We start from the raw sequence: 19,416 nt of genomic DNA, 5'->3' as shown, positions 1-19,416 counted from the left end.
CGTATGTGTATTGCTGTCGACTGACAGTTCAGGAGCCGCGTCTAGCGTCCCCTAGTTACTATGGACGCGTTCGGCGTTCAGGAACCCTCACTGGTTGCTAGGTCCGGGGGAGCCGCCTCCGGCACGTCACAGGCTGTCGTGTAGGACGCGGATTGGTGGCTTCCCCCGGGGACGACCTTTTGAGGGTGGGCTCTCAGCCTTTTAAACCATGGGTCTTTTCGGCGCGTGTACGGACAGTGTATTAGAGCCGTGCATGCGCCTGGAGGCTAATAATCAGCACATGAACAGTGCTATCCAGTGCTGTAACATTGCAACCATTGAAACACTTTAGAATTTAACTACAATTTATATCTATGAATCCCTGAGGAAACATCACCTTAAGTGTGATGAGGAAACGCGTAGGATCTGTATAGATAGTGATTTTTGGCAAGGATTTAGCGGAATTTATACTATTAGCAGGGGAAGTGCTATTTAGGTGTGAGATACATCATTCACTCTGAACCATTTTCTCTTGTCGCCAATCGCTTGCTTATGCCTGGTCTGGTATCAGTGGCTGGTTGAGCCACAATTTTATAAATACTATTAATAAACTTTACATTTTAATCGTTCTTTCAGGCGGTGAACTATATTTAACAATATTGGAACGACATTCATTATCAATTTTTCAGTGAATCTACTATTTAACGATATCATTTAGTGGGGATGGCAGGATTCCTGACGAGTGACATCAATACCGACAAATGGTTTACAGATGCGAGGGAGGTTTTCTCAGACAAAGAACTGATACCGCAGTCTCATAATTTAAGCATTACTGCTTCTTTTCGACAACTAACTAAAGTATATAAAGACCACATTAGATCCTGGTGGGAAATTCAAACTCTAGAAACGTACATTAAAAATAAAATTGTTCCAAGGGGCCTGAGAATTTCCCTTATCCCTGCAGTGAGGGTTCGCTCCCCTGAGCTTTTAAAAAAGTGGGAGAAAGAATCGATCGAATCCTCATTGAGGTTTATGGGAATTTTGTTAGAGGAGGAACATATCAGCCTGGCACGTAGTAGTCAAGAACTAAAAGAGTGTATTACTGCAGTTAAAAAATTTAACAACAACTCAGAATACGAAAGAAAGGAGGCTGTTCTACAACAAACAGTTGAGAAGTTCACGTGTCACATTAAAGAAAGGAAACATTTCCAATTTGTACGTGACACTGTGGACTTCAAAGAAGGAAGAATCTTTGACTATAGTGCTAGGACTGGTTTGTCGCATGAGCCTGATACCGATCCTTCCTCATCTGAGCAGGAACAATCGGACTCAGAGTTTGGTAGAAATCCACCCAGAAGAGGTCAGGGAGGGAACGAAACTGGTAGATACCAGACCCGTCAAAACTTTAGAGGCAGAGGCAGAGGAAAGAGTCAGCATCGTGGTGGTTTTTTAGCCAAGAACCACCCGATCTCAGACTACCTTTTGCGAGACAGAAGGGAGCTATAGGAACTTCAGTAGGGAACAGTGATAGACTCCAGATAGTGAACCTCTCCACACGTAATCTCACAGGAGAGGAGGTGGAGGTACTCAGCAAGGGCCTCTCATTTGTCCCAACCAATAAATTCAATCTTTTCACGTGGGTTAAGGACCTCAACCTCTTTGCCAGGAAACTTAAGTGGAAAAAGTTTTTCAAGATGCATAACAAACGGCAATGCCTTGAATTAGGAATCATGGAAGAAGATCTCCCACATTTTAGACTGCTGGAGGATCTATGGGAGGAGGGTCACAGGGAGGAGGGCAAGGGCCCATTTACAGAGCTAAGGGTCCCGTCAACCAAATATGCACCCCTTAGTGACAACACCCCCATTGATGTTTTTGTTAAGGTAGTGGAGGACCAACTTAAATTAATCAATCAAAAGGAGCATGGCTCTAACTTTTCCACTAGAGAGATGGCAGCTCTGTTATCTCTAGAGAGGGATGACAATATCATTATAAAACCCTCTGACAAAAGGGGGGAATATAGTGGTGATGAATCGATCACAATATAGCAGGATGTGCCACGATATTTTGGATGATCATAACTGCTATGGGGTCCTTACCAGTAACCCGATGACCACCTTCAAAGAGAAATTAAAGGACATCCTTGGTCCGGCGAAATCGGATAACCTTATCAATGATAGGGAAATGAAATTCATTCTAACAGAGTACCCACAAACGGCAACGTTTTATAGCTTACCTAAGGTACATAAGGGGGTGAACCCGTTGAAGGGTCGTCCCATTGTATCGGGGATTGAGAGCCTCACACACAACGCTAGCCTGTACCTTGATCAGGTGCTTAGGCCGTTCGTTGTGTCCCTGCCATCTTATGTGAGGGACACAATGGATGTGCTGAGAAAGCTTGAGGGTATACGCTGCGATGGTGAGACTCTATTGGCATCTCTTGACGTTGAGTCACTTTATAGCTCCATTCCACATAATCAGGGGTGTAGAGCTATTGAACACTTCCTGATGGATAAAGGGATACAATACCAGGCCCACAATAAATTTGTGATTGAACTACTCAGGTTTGTCCTAGAACACAACTTCTTTTTATTTGATCAGAAGATCTACCATCAACTCAGAGGAGTAGCTATGGGTAGTCCATGTGCACCCACCTTTGCCAACCTATATCTGGGTTGGTGGGAAAAAGAGGTTGTGTTCAGTGAGTTGATGGACAAATGGTCATCATCTATCTTGCTCTGGCTGAGATTTATAGATGATGTCCTTATCCTTTGGACAGGGACCAGGGAGGAATTTAAGGAATTTGTGGAGATCTTGAATGCCAATGAATTAGGTCTTTTCTTTACATCTGAGATTCAAGACACTAGGATCACCTTTCTGGACATTACGATCTCTAAGACGGACATGGGGATTCTGGAGACCAATATGTATCGCAAGGAGACGGCGACCAATAGCCTACTACGGTGGGAAAGCTGGCACCCTTCTAACCTAAAGAGAGGGATACCAAAGGGCCAATACCTCAGGGCACGGAGGAATTGCTCTACTATTACCGATTTTAGGATATCCGCACGTGATCTAGAGAACAGATTTAGACATAGGGGATACCCCAGGGATGTGTTGAGAGGGGCATATCAGAATGCACTTGGGTGCAATAGAGAGGACCTGCTTAACCCAAAACCGAGGGAAACAAATGAAGAACAAATCAGGGTCATTGGTACTTTTGACTCGGCCAACAGAGAGGTCAGGGAAGTGCTCAAACGCTTCTGGGGCATTCTTAAGGCAGATCCAGATGTGGGGGCCATTGTTGGGGATGCCCCGCTCATTACCTATAGAAGGGGACGTAATCTCAGGGACCGACTGGTCCATAGCCATTTACAACCGATGACACCGTGTAGTACCTGGCTGGTTAACAGTACCAAAGGGACATACAGATGTGGAACATGCAAAGCCTGTGTGTCCATATTATGTAGTAAGAACTTCACGAGCACCCAAACTGGTAAAACCTTTGACAACAGGTCATTCATAAACTGCAAAACAAAGGGCATTGTTTACTTGATTACCTGTAAGTGTGGCCTACAATATGTGGGTAAGACCAAAAGGGAATTTAGGAGAAGGATTCGGGACCACATTGGGGATGTCAGAAGGAAAGTGGACACCCCGGTATCAAGACACGTGTGGTCCTGCCATGATGGGGATGCTACTGCCCTTGTCTTCCAGGGAATAGAACATGTGAGACCCCTCCTGAGAGGTGGGGACCTGGATAAGAAGATATTACAAAAAGAGGCAGAATGGATTTTTAGAATGCAGACAATTAACCCTCATGGCATTAACGAACAAATCTCTTATTCTTGTTTCCTTTAATCACATAATGTGACCCTATGGCTTGCTGGGTCATGTAGGGAGTCTTCCATATTTACAATATATGCCACTCCTGGGTATTTGTGGATCAATCGGCCCTTGTCCTCCATGCACACCATGCGTTTTTGAACGCGTTTTTCCGCGTTTCTCACATGTTCTAGCTCTCCCGGCTCTTCTGACCCAGTATACTCCTACTTCTGATTTTGATACCACTTGAGTATGCTACCAGTTGATTCTTCCTGTGTACCACTGGTCAGTGGGCGCGAGTTGTGCCTGTGCGTGCGATCTTCTAAGGTAAACTGGGACGGGATGATTAACATTGTGGATCCCCCATAACTTGTACCTAGCATACCTTTTCGGCGATGCTATATACGCTGTCTGGATGTATCTGTGATCCCTGGCTGACGTCTGGGATAATAGGACACTAACTGTGTCACGTTCGAGAGCGTTGTCTCCTACTAAGACGGCTCTCATGAGGACTCACCTCTCCCAATGTACTTACACGGCCTGGTTCTTTTACACTGCCGTGTATTACATTAACTGTATTCGTATGTGTATTGCTGTCGACTGACAGTTCAGGAGCCGCGTCTAGCGTCCCCTAGTTACTATGGACGCGTTCGGCGTTCAGGAACCCTCACTGGTTGCTAGGTCCGGGGGAGCCGCCTCCGGCACGTCACAGGCTGTCGTGTAGGACGCGGATTGGTGGCTTCCCCCGGGGACGACCTTTTGAGGGTGGGCTCTCAGCCTTTTAAACCATGGGTCTTTTCGGCGCGTGTACGGACAGTGTATTAGAGCCGTGCATGCGCCTGGAGGCTAATAATCAGCACATGAACAGTGCTATCCAGTGCTGTAACATTGCAACCATTGAAACACTTTAGAATTTAACTACAATTTATATCTATGAATCCCTGAGGAAACATCACCTTAAGTGTGATGAGGAAACGCGTAGGATCTGTATAGATAGTGATTTTTGGCAAGGATTTAGCGGAATTTATACTATTAGCAGGGGAAGTGCTATTTAGGTGTGAGATACATCATTCACTCTGAACCATTTTCTCTTGTCGCCAATCGCTTGCTTATGCCTGGTCTGGTATCAGTGGCTGGTTGAGCCACAATTTTATAAATACTATTAATAAACTTTACATTTTAATCGTTCTTTCAGGCGGTGAACTATAAGTGGAGAACATAGTTTTACATAGTTTTCCACATTGTCCTGACTGGTGAGAACTGGAATGAATACTTTCTCACAATTTGCCATTCTCCGCAGGCTGCAGCTGAATCACAGTTCCTCTGCAGTACAGTAAAGATGGAGGTGACGAAGTTACACAATCACATCCCTGTTATGTGACTGATTACAGCAGGACTCCTGCTGGGCTTTTATTAACTCTTTTATTGCCTCACGCTCTTTAAATGTCTCTTCATCTAACTAGTCTGACAACTTTCCTTCTTCCGTTCCTAAAAGTATATACCTGCCTTGTAAATGGTATTATCATCATTTCAATCTCACTATGTGTTCTAGCCTATTAAAAGGAATTATATAATGTGTATTAAAAATATCTATATTTTTCCTTTGTTTTACTGAGTATTGTGTTCAGTCACTACTATGTGTGTCTCTGTATAGGCTCATGGTTTTACGCCGCCATATACATTAGATGCTCAGCCGCTCCCCAAAATAGGCGGGTTCAGCCAACATATGTGCACAACCACCTTTAGAAGAATGCGACCTGTGCGGCTGGTCAGGGTGGATCACTTAAAACCACTGAAAAGGTGCCAGTATTGTACCCCTGATACTACACTTGGTGCCCGTATCTATGAAAAGGCAGCTGCATCCACTGCATTATTTATTCACTCTCGGGCACCTGGTATTTGGGCACCTCATGGCAATGTTATTTCAACACTGTATGATTAGGGCACTTTACTGTATACACAAGGGGAGAAAAAAAAAAACGCACATCCACCTGCTATATTTGATCTATTGAGGCTCAGCAAAATGTAAAAATGTATGAACATGAGGTTCTTAGCTTTTATTTTGATCAAACTGTATAAGCCCACTAGCCACTTCACGGCAACCTCTTTAAAGTGGGTCCCTACGCTATCAAGTGCAGTATCGCAAAGGCAACCAGTGCCGCTGCAACACAGAACCTGTAGAGAGAGCAACCCGCGTGTCAGATTTGCTGCGTAATACCTACGGTGCAAATCCGACCTGGAATCCGCAGCACTTTCCGTCCGTAAAACCGCACCACATCATGGTGCAGTTTTTCAGGAGGAATTTCCGCTGCGCAAAGCAGCTCTGAAAAAAGACAAAAAAAAAAAGTTTATACTTACCCCCTCCCTCTATTCTGTGCGTAGTCCGGCCTCCTAAGATGACGTTGCAGGCCATGTGACCGCTGCAGCCTGTGATTGGCTGCAGTGGTCACATGGGATGAAACGTCATCCCAGGAGGTCGGACTGGCGAAGAAGCAGGGAATTCTGGGTAAGTATAACTTCTAACGTGCGATCTTTTACAGTGGAATCACTTCGATTCCGCAGCAAAAGTCGCAACACTTGGCTTTCTGTTGCGGGTTTTGTATCCCCATTGAATTCAATAGGGAAAACCCGTAACAGAAAAGCAACGAAAACGCAGCATAAATTGACATGCTGCGGATTTAATTTCCGCACCGCAGGTCAATTTATTAACGCTTACCCTGTGTTTGAGATTTTCTAAATGTCATCCACTTTGCTACTACCGTAAATGCTGCAGAATTTTGGCACAAAAATTCTACAACGTTTACGCTATGTGGGAACCCGGCCTAACAGTACATATGCTGCCAGTCTAAACCACCTTGGCTCTGGGCCACATCCCCCCACAGACACACTCTACAACAAAAAAGACCACCACACAATACCACCACACAATACCACAAAAAAGTGAAGAGATGGAAAAAGCTCACCTTTCCTTGTAGTCTCCGTGGCCAAACTGAGAACAAATAGGTAGAAACCCTTATGCAGTCCCCTGCTATTTAAAAACACCTGGGCGAAAAGGGTGGAGTGTCGGTACCAGAAAAAAAGAGAGAGACTAATTATATCCACAAGGGAGAGAATAAAACCTGGACCGCACATCCACCTGCTGTACTTGATCTATTGCGGCTCAGCAAAATTGAAAAATGTATGAACATGAGGTTCTTAGTTTACATTTTGATCAAACTGTATGAGCCCACTTGCCACTTCACGACAACCTCTTTAATGTATATTGTATACCGTCAGGGATTGGCAGCGTTAATAGAAAGTACTGTACAGAGCACCATATAACCAACATAGGGTCGGCCCTTAATATCGCAACCAGTTAGCAGCAATTTCTTTGGTTGCCATTGAATTTGCTTAAATTTTCCTTTGAAAAGGTTTATATCAATCCCCACAGGGCTGGGCTGGATTATAGAGACAGCTAAAGGGGCAAATGCCCAGGGGCCTCTCAGTTCCTTTCAATGCTCCCCTGGTTTTCTCGGCGTATACGTCAAACAGAGGGTCACAGCGTGTTGTGAACAGGGCCTAAGTTTGAAAAGTGAAGTGTACAGTGTAAGGCTGGGGTCCCACGTAACGTAAACGCTGCGGAATTTCCGAAACGGAATTCTGTGCGAACATTACGCAGCCTTTACAGTTGCAGCAAAGTGGATGAGATTTAGAATAACTTGACCTGCGGTGCGGAATTTAATTCCCCAGCATGTCAATTTATGCTGCATTTTTGTTCATTTTCCGTTGTGTTTTTTTCCCATTGAATTCAATGGGGATGCAAATCCCGCAACAGAAAGCCAAGCGTTGCACTTCTGCGGCGAAATCACAGCGTTTACGCTGCAAAATTGCAAAAAACAAAATCCTACTCACCCAGAATGTCTTCCTTCTTCCTGCAGTCCAGGAAGGCCATGTGGCTGCAGCATCACATGGCCTGACACGTCATCCAGGGAGGCCAGAGCGGACATCAGAGGAGGAAGGGGGTAAGTATAAATGTCTTTCCTCAGTGTGGTGCGATTTTTTTGGACGGAATTTCCTGCGGGCTCCAGGTCGGACACGCTGCGTGATCTTTACACAGCGTATCCGTCCCGTGGGAACCTGGCCTAGTAATTGAGAACTGCCGTAAACAGTTGCTCTGAAAATCGTCATGAATAGTTCTACCTGTATAGATCATATGTGACTTTTACACGTAGTTTTCAAGAAGAGCTTTGCACTATGTATTATACTCACTCGTCTGTGCCCAAGCCAGCAGCCTCTGTGGGTTTGTAATATACTACCTATATGAATCTCCTCTGCTCCTGTGCCGTTAGCCTGTGTTGTGATAGTGACCGCTCATCTATGACCATGTAATGTCACATGAAGACCACGCTATGTGATGCCACTATGGGTGGAAACATTAGGTTTCACAATAGCGATTGTATGTCACAATAGAACGATGTTACCTCACTATGGGCAAAAAGTCCTCAGGACACCTTCACAAAAAGAGCAGCAAATGTTAATGGCGGAGAGGGTTGAAATTCAGGAGATGTATGTTTTGTTTTTTGAATGCAGTGTGAATTAAAGGGAAGGTGTCATGATTTTTTTTTTATTATATTGCTCTTAATAAAATATAAACAAAAATTGTATTATTAGTGTTGTCACGTTCTAATTTTTACTGTGTTCAAACTTTTACTTCTCTATGTGGGCTGCCATTTTTTTTTTCATCTCTGTATGTGTCGATTAACGACACATACAGAGATGGAATACGGCACATACATCCCCATAGAGAATGCGAACAGGAGCCGTTCCATTCTCAGAAACATATGCCATCTGTGGGGGATCGGCGCATGTGCCGCTCCCACAGAGACCAAAATGAAGCAGAGCGAAATCCGGCGCCATTTTCATGTGGACCGGAAGCCGCTGCCGGACAGTAAGATGACGACTTCCGGCCGCGGCTTCCGGCCATATGTTCAGGCGCAAGGAATAGGAGCGTAAACCAGCGGCAGGTAATTTATGTTTGTGTATGTGGTGTGTGTATTATGTTCGTGTTATACTGTCTGCTGAGCCCTGTATCTAATCCTCCTAGCACTGTGCAGTCGCTCAGAAAATGGCGGCACACAGTGTAGGAGGTTTGAAGATTCAAACCCCTCCTTCTCCTGGCACTAGCCAGAATAAGGGAGGGGGGATTGTGTGAGGACACTAGAGCGAGTGTGTCCACCCCAAATTTGCAGCATAAAGCAATGAGGTTGCTTTACCACATTGACCATGCTGCAATTTTGGGAACTGCTCCCTCTAGTGGGCAGCACATGGAAATGTTATAAATTAGAATCTAATTTATAATATTTCCTGACTTGTGAAAAAAATTGAAAAAAATTAAAACAATGTGTAATCATTCAAATAATAATTGTTTAACTTGAAAAAAAAATTTATAATTTCTAGCGACACATTCCCTTTAAGACTAGCTGATGGGTAGGCAGAGAAATTGTGAAAAATTTTGAGTTCACAGCAATATTCATCATAGAAAGCAAGTATATTCTAAAAAAAGAGTGCATACTATAGAGCATCACAGACCTTGCTGCCTGATGTATGACTCTACACTCTGAGACCTTGAGATGACCTTGAGCTGGAGATGAATCTTCGTCACTTTGTGGCAAGCAGCGGCTTGTCAAAATCTGGACAGAAGTCCCTGTGCCTGTGCATGACATCTCACATGTCTCCAGACTGGGGCTAATATAATAGCTAGGTCAGTCAGCTGGGCTCTGCTCCTCTATTCGCACAGACCTGCAGGAGATTGCACTTGTTTCTCTTGTGTCTGCGGAGACAAAATGGATCAATAAAGATGTGTCACCGCCAGGATAATTCTAATAACTTTGAAGCCCCCGGTGTATTGAGCCTGGAGACTTCTAGTTCTACTGTAATTAACACTTACTAGGAGATTCAGTTGGGAAAGTTATTTCTAATAAAGGTCACAAATATCATAATCTCATTGTCTGGCCAGAGATGAATGTTCACACGCAGCAGATTTATTGCAGAAATTGGGGTTGTTTTTGCAGCTAGTGCATGGATTTCTACAAGCCCCATTCGGACGTATAGGACAATCACAGACTTTTCTGCAACAAATCTGCCGTGTGTGAACATACTCTAAAGCCTCATGCACACAGGAAAGCCGCCTGTGGTTCTGTACCATGTGGTGATTCTATATGGCACCGTATTACGGAGGAATTATTCTAGAGAATAATACCTCCAATGGAAGATGCCACTATTTTTTTTGTCAGATTAATACGGACTTTGACAAAGAAAATACCTTTTTATCAGTGGCGTAACTTTAGGTGTCGCAGTTGCCCTTCAGGGCCCAGTACACAAGGTCCTGATGCTGGCCAGCCCCCAGACCTTAAATCCCTTTTTGCTAGACAATAAGATGAAGTCAGTTTATCCCGCTGATAGGTCCCACAGCCATCCGCTGTAATGTATTAGGAGGACCCAACAGCAAATGTTCAATTTCCTTGCAGCGCCACAACAGGGAAAATTGAACATTACACAATTCTTATTAAAAGTAATAGGTTCTCCATGTAATCCACAGATGCGTCGAGTCCTCCAGAGCAAGAGAAGCTCCTTTTAGCCGCTCTACCCTCTGGCTGATAGAGGGGGGAATGAAGAATGAGGGAGCTCCTTTGTTAAAGGGGTTGTTCCAGAGTTTTTTTTTCAAAAATAGCACCACTCTTGTCCATGGGGCTGTATCTTGTATTTCAGCTAATCCCTATGTAGGTGAACTAGGCTGAGCTGCAATACCAGACACAGCCCATAGACAAGAGTGGCAATTATTCTGGGGGGGTTACATTGTCCAAATCCTGGAGAACCCTTTTGCTCAGAATTTCCTAATAAGGTATTTGGAAATGGGTTTCCTAATCCAGACAGCCCCTTTAAATCCAATTTTTTGATTGTATGGTTTTGCGCTAAAATGAGACAATTGCTAAATAAACACGATACCATCAGATAAATGTTCAGACCCATGCAACAAATTTGAGACTATGATCACCATAATATTTCATATTGGACAAAACCAGGCAGCGTTATTGGCCAGCATTATGACTTCTCAAGTTGATTTAGCCATTTCTGTAGGGTATAGGTCACTCAGACATAGAAGATAAATACTATGGAATAGAGTCCTTGACCCTACGACACAATGTAAACTGTAGAGTAGATATACATAGCATTTATAATACATAACACATTACCTACTGAATGGTTCCCTTGTGCTCTTTTTATGGAAAAGGTCAGAGATCTGGCCGAGGGCGTCAGTCTTCACACAGCTCCTCTCGAGTGGTTTGTTTTCTATGGGTTCTGCTCTTATCAATGCAAACTGGTGGTGGTATAAGTGGTGGAACATTAATAGCGGAGGGCTTATATCATAAAATGCCACCTGGTATACATTGTATATGGACAAATCCAACCATGAGAATGTTTGTTGTTTTGACTCAACTCTTGAGCTACATAATTCACTTTGCTAGCTTTTTGTTGGCCCTACATTGCAAGTTCCCCTTTGAAGAACTATGAATATATTCGTGTATGAATTGCAACAATAATAATATACAGGGCTGCAGGAAATTAAAATTCCTTACTGGTGCCCTATATTTTGTTGTTTTATGTACTCAGTTACTATTAAATGTTATAAGCCCAGCAAAAATGATCACGAACCAATGAAGTTTTGAAGCTTGACATATAAATGTAATAACATCTACAGATTTCCATTGTCTTTTATGCACATGACTGTATTACGGATCGGTGTTGGACTGATCCGTAATATGGCACCCATACATGCTATGGGCCCATACTGTAGCTCAGTATGCCTCCATAGAAAATCATACAGAATCTTTAAGAACAAAATTATGGCATGCCGTATTCCGGAGGTAATCTTCTGGTGGCACCATCGGGGAGCACACAGAGTGCCTACGGGTTCAAAACATAGACCCATAGAAATAGTGCGCCACTATACATGGTCCATGCTGCAGCTTTCTTTTGAAATAATTGTTTTATTATCCCAGATGGATAGAATTTTTTTGAGTAAAACTACTGCCACTTCTGCAAGCACTTGTCTTATATAATACAGGATTTATAAAGTCTCAGCATCTGAATGGTTAATGACTTTTAGTCGTTTTATTCCCTAAAATACCCGAGAGGAAACATTAGACGCACACCAGTAACTGCAACAATGATAAGAACTATTATTTGCCCGTTGCATTCTGGTTTCTGTGGGAAAGACATTAATATGGATGAGGATGGGACAGTAACAGGATGTTATCTCTGACTTTAATGCCTGGATTCAGCTTAGAGACTAATTTTTAATGCAAAGTTCCTGAGCAACTGACCTAATTAAAGGTCTTACATCTCTGATTGACCCATGCTGTGACTGGATAGAGAACAAAATCCCATTAAATCCAGGTTACAGAATTCAGACGGAGGTAGACAAAAATAAAATAATGGAAGGATTGCCTCTTATGTATAAAACAAACTTTGAAAATGAAAAATTTTCTGGAAAATTATTAAATTAAAATGCCCAGCCACCTTATCACCATCACCCTGCCAAGTTTACATTACTGGGACCCACTATTTCCACGATTGAAAGTGGGTAGGGTTTGTTCCACCAGCTAACCCGCCGATACCTCCGGGATCGGCCGACTTCCTCCCAACGGTAAATGTTGGAAGTAAGGGGGATTGGACGTTTGATTTCAACATGCCAGATACTTTGTTCCCATGGGACATAAGCCACTGCCAGAGGTGTCTTCACATTGAAATAAACACGTACACTCAGCAGAGCTGAGCATGCAGATTTATGGTGGAGTCGGCAGGAATAGCTGTCAATGACAGCAGGGCCATACCATCCATGAGGCGAGATGAGTTTCTCACCTCAGGCGGCGGTGCCACTGAAACCAGCCGCTGCCACCTCTGTAGGACGCAGATACAATTACAAGCATAAGCGCTGCATAAGGGCTGAATGGCAGAGTACTCTGCTATTCAGCACCTTGCAATGATGCAAGCGGCGCAATGACGTCATTGCATAGCAGGGTAAGGCACCCTGCCAATCAGCGCCTTTCAACAACGCAGTGGCGCGATGATGTCATCGTGTCTCTTGCGTCATTGAAAGGCGCTGATTGGCAGGGCAGAATGACTTGCCCTGCCACTCAGCGTCTTATCACGACAAAAGTGCCGTAATGACGTCATTGCACAGCTTCTGTCGTTCAGCTCCAGCAGACCTGCTCAGAAGAGAATAGGCCTACATTGCAAGAGTACAGCATGGGAACCGGATCAGACGAGTATGCAGTTATTTTTTTTTCTGTGTGTGAGTGGCATTATCTACAGGGGGTCACTATCTACATTGGGGCTATATGTGTGGCACTATGTACAGGGGGGCTATATGTGCAGCATTATCTACAGTGGGGGCAAATATGGGGCACTATCTACAGGGGGAGCTATATAAGGGGCACTATCTACAGGGAGCTATATCTATAGGGCAACTATATGTGGGGCACAATCTACAGGATGCTATATGTGGGGCACAATCTACAGGGGGGCTATATGTGGGGCACAAACTACAGGGGGGCTATATGTTGGGCACTAACTACAGGGGGGCCATATGTGGGGCACTATCTACACTCGGCTGTATGTGGGGCACTATCTACAGGGGGAACTATGGGGGCCACTATCTACAGCAGAATCTATGTAGGGCACTATCTACAGGGGCTCCATGGGGGCACTATCTACATGGGGCTCTATGGGGCAGTATCTACAAGAGGCTCTATAGGGGACTCTATATATATGTGGGGCACGGTCTACAGAAGGCTCTGTGTGGGGCACGGTCTACAGGGGGCTCTGTGTGGGGCACGGTCTACAGGGGGCTCTGTGTGGGGCACGGTCTACAGGGGGCTCTGTGTGGGGCACTGTCTACAGGGGGCTCTGTGTGGGGCACTGTCTACAGGGGGCTCTATGTGGGGCACTGTCTACAGGGGGCTCTATGTGGGGCACTGTCTACAGGGGGCTCTATGTGGGGCACTGTCTACAGGGGGCTCTATGTGGGGCACTGTCTACAGGGGGCTCTACGTGGGGCACTGTCCAAAGGGGGCTCTATATGGGACACTGTCCAAAGGGGGCTCTATTTGGGGCACTTTCTACAGGGGGCTTTATGGGGGGGCACTATCTACAGGGGGCACAGTGTTTGGTGCTATTATAATCTTGGATACCATGTATGGCGCTATTAGAATTGCAGTATATGACGCTATTATATTTAGGGGCGTAGCGTGTGGCACCATGAGAATTTTATCTTCGTTGATAGGTGCAGAAATGTTGAAAAGTGAGAAGCTGAAGAGATCTGAGCAGCAAACTGCAGAAATGGGCTGTGGCCGGGAGAAGTCATCATAGCGGTCTGGACCGGATGGAGAAGAAAATAGAAAAATAACAACTAGAATCTGAGAAGACATCACCTTTAAGTCACTTAATGTAAATGTTTATTCTGCCTCTAATCAGTAGTGTAGTCACTGTATGATCTGCAGTGAGGTGATGGGTGGTATGATTTTTTTTTTTTTTGTGAAACGGCAACTTCCATTATATCCTTACCCTTGTTCGGGCCATGCTGGGACCTATATTTTTACGCCAAATAAACCTATATGGAAGGGGTTGCACTAACTTGAGCTGTATTTGTGCTGGTGCTGTCTTTATTTATTAAGAGCTTTGTTCTGGTGCTGTATTTATGTACCAAGCTTTGTTTTAGTACTGTATATATGTACTGAGCTTGGTTCTTGTGCTGTATTTATGTAATGATATTGGTTCTAAAGCTGTAATTATATAGGATGTATTTATATTAACAAGATTGCAGGGCAGATAGAATTTTTTCAATTCTTTGTATATTTAATGGGAACCGGTCAGGTAGTTTTAACCCCTTGAACCATTACTTGACAATATTTCCAAACATTTCCCCTGTATGTTCTTTTCAGATGCAGCAAAATCTATAAAATCAACTTTCAACTTTCAAAACGGCGCACGCTGTATGCTAATTATTAATTAAAGGGTTATGTGGCGGTGCGGCTATCCTGAAGAGTCACATAGTCCTGCCTCCAACTCCACCTTTCCATGCTTGATTGACAACCCCCTGGCTGTTATAAATCACTAGCAGCCATCTCCAACTTTCTCGGATGCGCCATTGCCTTGTACTACTTGGGCACACATGCAGCGAGTTATTTTCTGCCCGGCTTCATCGCTGCACCACGCATGCCCGGGGAGTACACAGCAACAGTGCAACCGCAAGAGTTGGAGAAGGCTGCTAGTTACGTAGAACAGACAGGGGGATGTCAATCAAAATCCCAGGGGCGCAATTTAAATTTTTGGCTCAGACAGCAGAAAAGCTAGAATCGGCCCTGGAAGACAGCTATCTCATGTGAATGGCCAACTTAAGGGGGTTTTACACAGGACGATTATCGGGCAGACAAGCATTAATATAAGGGTATGTGCACACACACTAATTACGTCCGTAATTGACGGACGTATTTCGGCCGCAAGTAGTGGACCGAACACAGTGCAGGGAGCCGGGCTCCTAGCATCATACTTATGTACGATGCTAGGAGTCCCTGCCTCTCCGTGGAACTACTGTCCCGTACTGAAAACATGATTACAGTACGGGACAGTTGTCCTGCAGCAGGCAGGGACTCCTAGCATCGTAAATAAGTATGATGCTAGGAGCCCGGCTCCCTGCACTGTGTTCGGTCCGGGACTTGCAGCCGAAATACGTCCCTCATTTACGGACGTAATTAGTGTGTGTGCACATACCCTAACGCTCGTTGCAGAGAACTGTCCTGTGTAAACAGGAGAACGATCAGCAGATGAACGAGCACACGCTCAAACATCTGCTGGTCATATAGTTTTAAAAAAGTAACATGTTGTCGGCAGCGAGTCTCCCTGTAACTTTTTCGAAATTAATAACACTATAGTAGCGGACTCCAACCTGCAGCCGTCAGAGCTCACTGGGTGTTGTAATCTTGCAACTAAGAGCATTGAGTTCTGTACCTTTTGTGCTTCAATTTAACAGTGAACTACTTTCCACGACAGTGTTTAATCTCAACATGTAAGGAGTGATAGTACTATAGAAATCATATGAGTAGTTTAGGATTGAGAGAGCAGGGCTGCCCGGCTGGGTGAAATAACCCTGCCTCTTGCAGTGCTACTGAAATAGTTAGTCAGGTCAGACTGATACTGTTGGCAGATTTGATCAGTCACCGTAAAAATAGAGTGACCTTTAGTCGCAAATACAAAGGACGTCATTCTATTGTGTACAAATGCTATCAGGACGGTAGCAATAGAGTCTAGTAGAAAAGCTTAGACACGGTACATATTCTAAATTGCAATGTGTAGATAAATCTTACAGGCTGAAGAAAAGGTATGGGATCCTTCAAGATTAGAAACTCGAAAAAATAATCTTTCCATTGCCTAGATGGTTAATGCATGGCAGATTATACTTCGAGAATGGATGGTACCAGCGTCGGAAGGGAGTTCCTTGGGATCACCAGATGAAATTAATAAGAGCCACCCTCCATCTATAAAGAACATGTATATTATTGCACACAGTGCAGATGAAAAAGTTCTAATAGGTTATTTGTGACAAACACCACTAGTAGCAAGTAATTTCAAAGTTATCTCAAAATGGGGTAGTCTTCTTCTGGACCTTTGGGGCTCATTATGGGTGTCATATCCTAGACCTCCTGGAGGATCATCTAACGCTCTGGAGAGCCCCACTCTGGATCGTACCTGAAAAAGCTTTGGCGTTCCTAAATCTCCATACTAAAAAAATAATTAAAACTAACCTTGGGTTTGGCAAAAGATAGGTCACTAATGTTCAACTTCCTGTCAACATGCCATTCCCCAGTGATGACTCAGAACTCTTGAGTTAGAAGTGAATGCATGACACATGGCATTAGGTGAAGAAATACTTACAGGAGTCTTACAGCATTCCAGGACAATTTAGTTGTTTGCAGTTACTTTACCACTGAATCAAAGATCACATACATTAAAAAAGGTTCCCATACCTTGTGTGGTCTTTACAACCATTGGGGTTTAAATCTGCTACATTCCCACATCCAGTTTTTGTGGTGTTTTTTGGTAACATCTGATATTCATTTGCTGCAGATAGATTCACATGTATCCAGAGAACAACGCAGGCGGTTTCCTCCATAACATTAGCTTGTGACGAACACTGGTTTATTGGTGACCACCACCGGCAGGCTGGTGTCCACCCATTGAGTGCAAGTGTTAACTGTGTAAGAAGATTCAATGGCATATTTCTTTAGGGTAAGGCCACAGAGGGTGGCATTCACACAGCCGTCACAGTTTTGCGTGGTAGTCAAATTGCTCATTAGCGGCCATGCGTTAATGCAGCCATTACTGAAAAGGCCTTTATGGTTACACTTCTGCAACAACTCATGGCCATTAACAAGCAATTTGTCAACCACACAGAACAGCGGACCAGCGCAGCATCACTGCTGGCCCGTGTGGCATTTACCTTAAGAAGTCCAGGTAACAAAAATGAAGATTATAAGAATGACAATATTTATATATTATACTACCTCTGATGTGACATCCTTTGTAGGCATCTAGTACATCTTTATAGGAACTTCTGATAATACTTTAATTACCTGTGACTTATTTCCATCTTCAAGGCACATATATAGATTACATTTCATGGTTGATGAAGGATGTGTTTTAATCGTAACATGACTTGTACTTAGGAGAGCATTGTGAAATAGCTAGGGATGGGTCATCAGTTATAATTTATAAGCTGTAAACACTTTAAAATTATATAACGGCTGTGAGTGGTTATGTCTTCTCTAGAATTCAGAAGAAATGTATTTCATGTAAGAGAGAGGCAGAAAGAGATACAACCTTGGGAGGACTTTTCCTCAATTGAGATGGTTTTAGACTGGGTGAGAGTAGTTTACTTGGGCCGGGTTCCCACGGGCTGGATACGCTGTGTAAAAGTCACACAGCGTGTCCGACCTGGAACCCACAGTACATTCCATCCGAAGAAGAAAATCACACCACATTGTGGTGCGGTTTTTCAAACAATTTCAGCTGCGGAAGCGCCCACTTACCCCCTCCGCCTTCTCTGTGCGTAGTCCGGCCCCCTACGATGACACTGCAAGTCACGTAACGCTGCAGCCTGTGATTGGCCGCAGTGATCACATGGGATGTGACGTCATGCCAGGAAGCCGGACTGCAGGAAAGAGGGGGGAATTCCAAGTGATTTTTTTTTCCCCCGGAGTTAAGTTTTTTGCGGTGTAATGGCTCCGATTATGCCACAAAAGTTGCAAGTTTTGCATCCTCATTTAATTAAATTGGGAAACCCAGCAACAAAAGGTGCAGCACAAATTAACATGCTGCGGAATTAAGTTCTACACCGCAGGTTAAAGAGTCTGTCACCAGATTATAAGTGCCCTGTCTCCTACATAATCTGATCGGTGCTGTAATGTAGATAACAGCAGTGGTTTTTATTTTGAATAACAATCATTTTTGAGCAAGTTGAGCAATTTTAGATTTATGCTAATGAGTTTAATGCCCAACTGGGCATGTTTTTACTTTTGACCAAGTGGGCGTTGTACAGAGAAGTGTATGACGCTGACCAATCAGCGTCATACACTTCATTGTTCCAGCCCAGCTTCTTTCACTGCACAATCACGCTGTAACAATGGGCTGGAACAATGAGAAGTGTATGACGCTGAATGGTCACTGATTGGTCAGCATCATACACTTCTCTGTACAACGCCCACTTGGTCAAAAGTAAAAACACGCCCAGTTGGGCATTAAGCAACTCATTAGCATATATCTAAAATTGCTCATAACTTACTCAAAAATGATTGTTTTTCAAAATAAAAACCACTGCTGTTATCTACATTACAGCGCCGATCAGATCATGTAGGACATAGGGCACTTATAAACTGGTGACAGAGACTAACATTTACACTGCGCTTTTTTTTTTTCCCCCGCAGCGTTGGCATGAGATTTTCTTAATCTTATCCACTTTGCTGCTACTGTAAATACTGCAGAATTCCCACACACAACTCAGTTGCAAGAATTTCACGGCATTTACGCTATGTGGGAACCCGTCCTAAAGGTTCAAGAAAAATGAGCCCTGACTGGACAGTCGTTTAAGTGACCCTTAAAGAGGCTCTGTCACCAGATTCTCAAATCCCTATCTCCTATTGCATGTGGTCGGCACTGCAATGTAGATAACAGTAACGTTTTTTTGTTTTGTTTTTTAAAACGATCATTTTTGGCCAAGTTATGAGCAATTTTTTATTTATGCAAATGAGCATTTCTAATGGACAACTGGGCGTGTAGTGTTTGTAACATCTGGGCGTGTTTTCTTATTTCCAACTGGGCGTGTATTGTGTTTTTAGCAACTGGGCGTGTTTACTTCTTTCACTGCACAATCCCACGGTCCTGTGGATCATGCTGGGCTGGAACAATGAGAAGTGCAGGACGCTGATTAATCACTGATTGGTCAGCCTCATACACTCCTCTGTACAACGCCCAGTTGGTAAAAAGTAAAAACACGCCCAGTTGTCCATTGAGAAACTC

The 19,416-nt window shown here is 43.9% G+C and overlaps 1 protein-coding gene across 1 annotated transcript in view; it reads left to right on the top strand.

Moving 5' to 3' along the window:
* Positions 1–19,416, top strand: part of RPL27 (ribosomal protein L27) — a 397,834-nt gene that overhangs the window by 133,733 nt on the left and 244,685 nt on the right. The window lies entirely within an intron of this gene.

Source organism: Rhinoderma darwinii, chromosome 13, assembly GCF_050947455.1.
Source record: "Rhinoderma darwinii isolate aRhiDar2 chromosome 13, aRhiDar2.hap1, whole genome shotgun sequence".
Lineage (NCBI taxonomy): Eukaryota > Metazoa > Chordata > Amphibia > Anura > Rhinodermatidae > Rhinoderma > Rhinoderma darwinii.
Note: the sequence above shows the minus strand (reverse complement) of the source record. Positions and strands in the feature narration are given on the sequence as shown.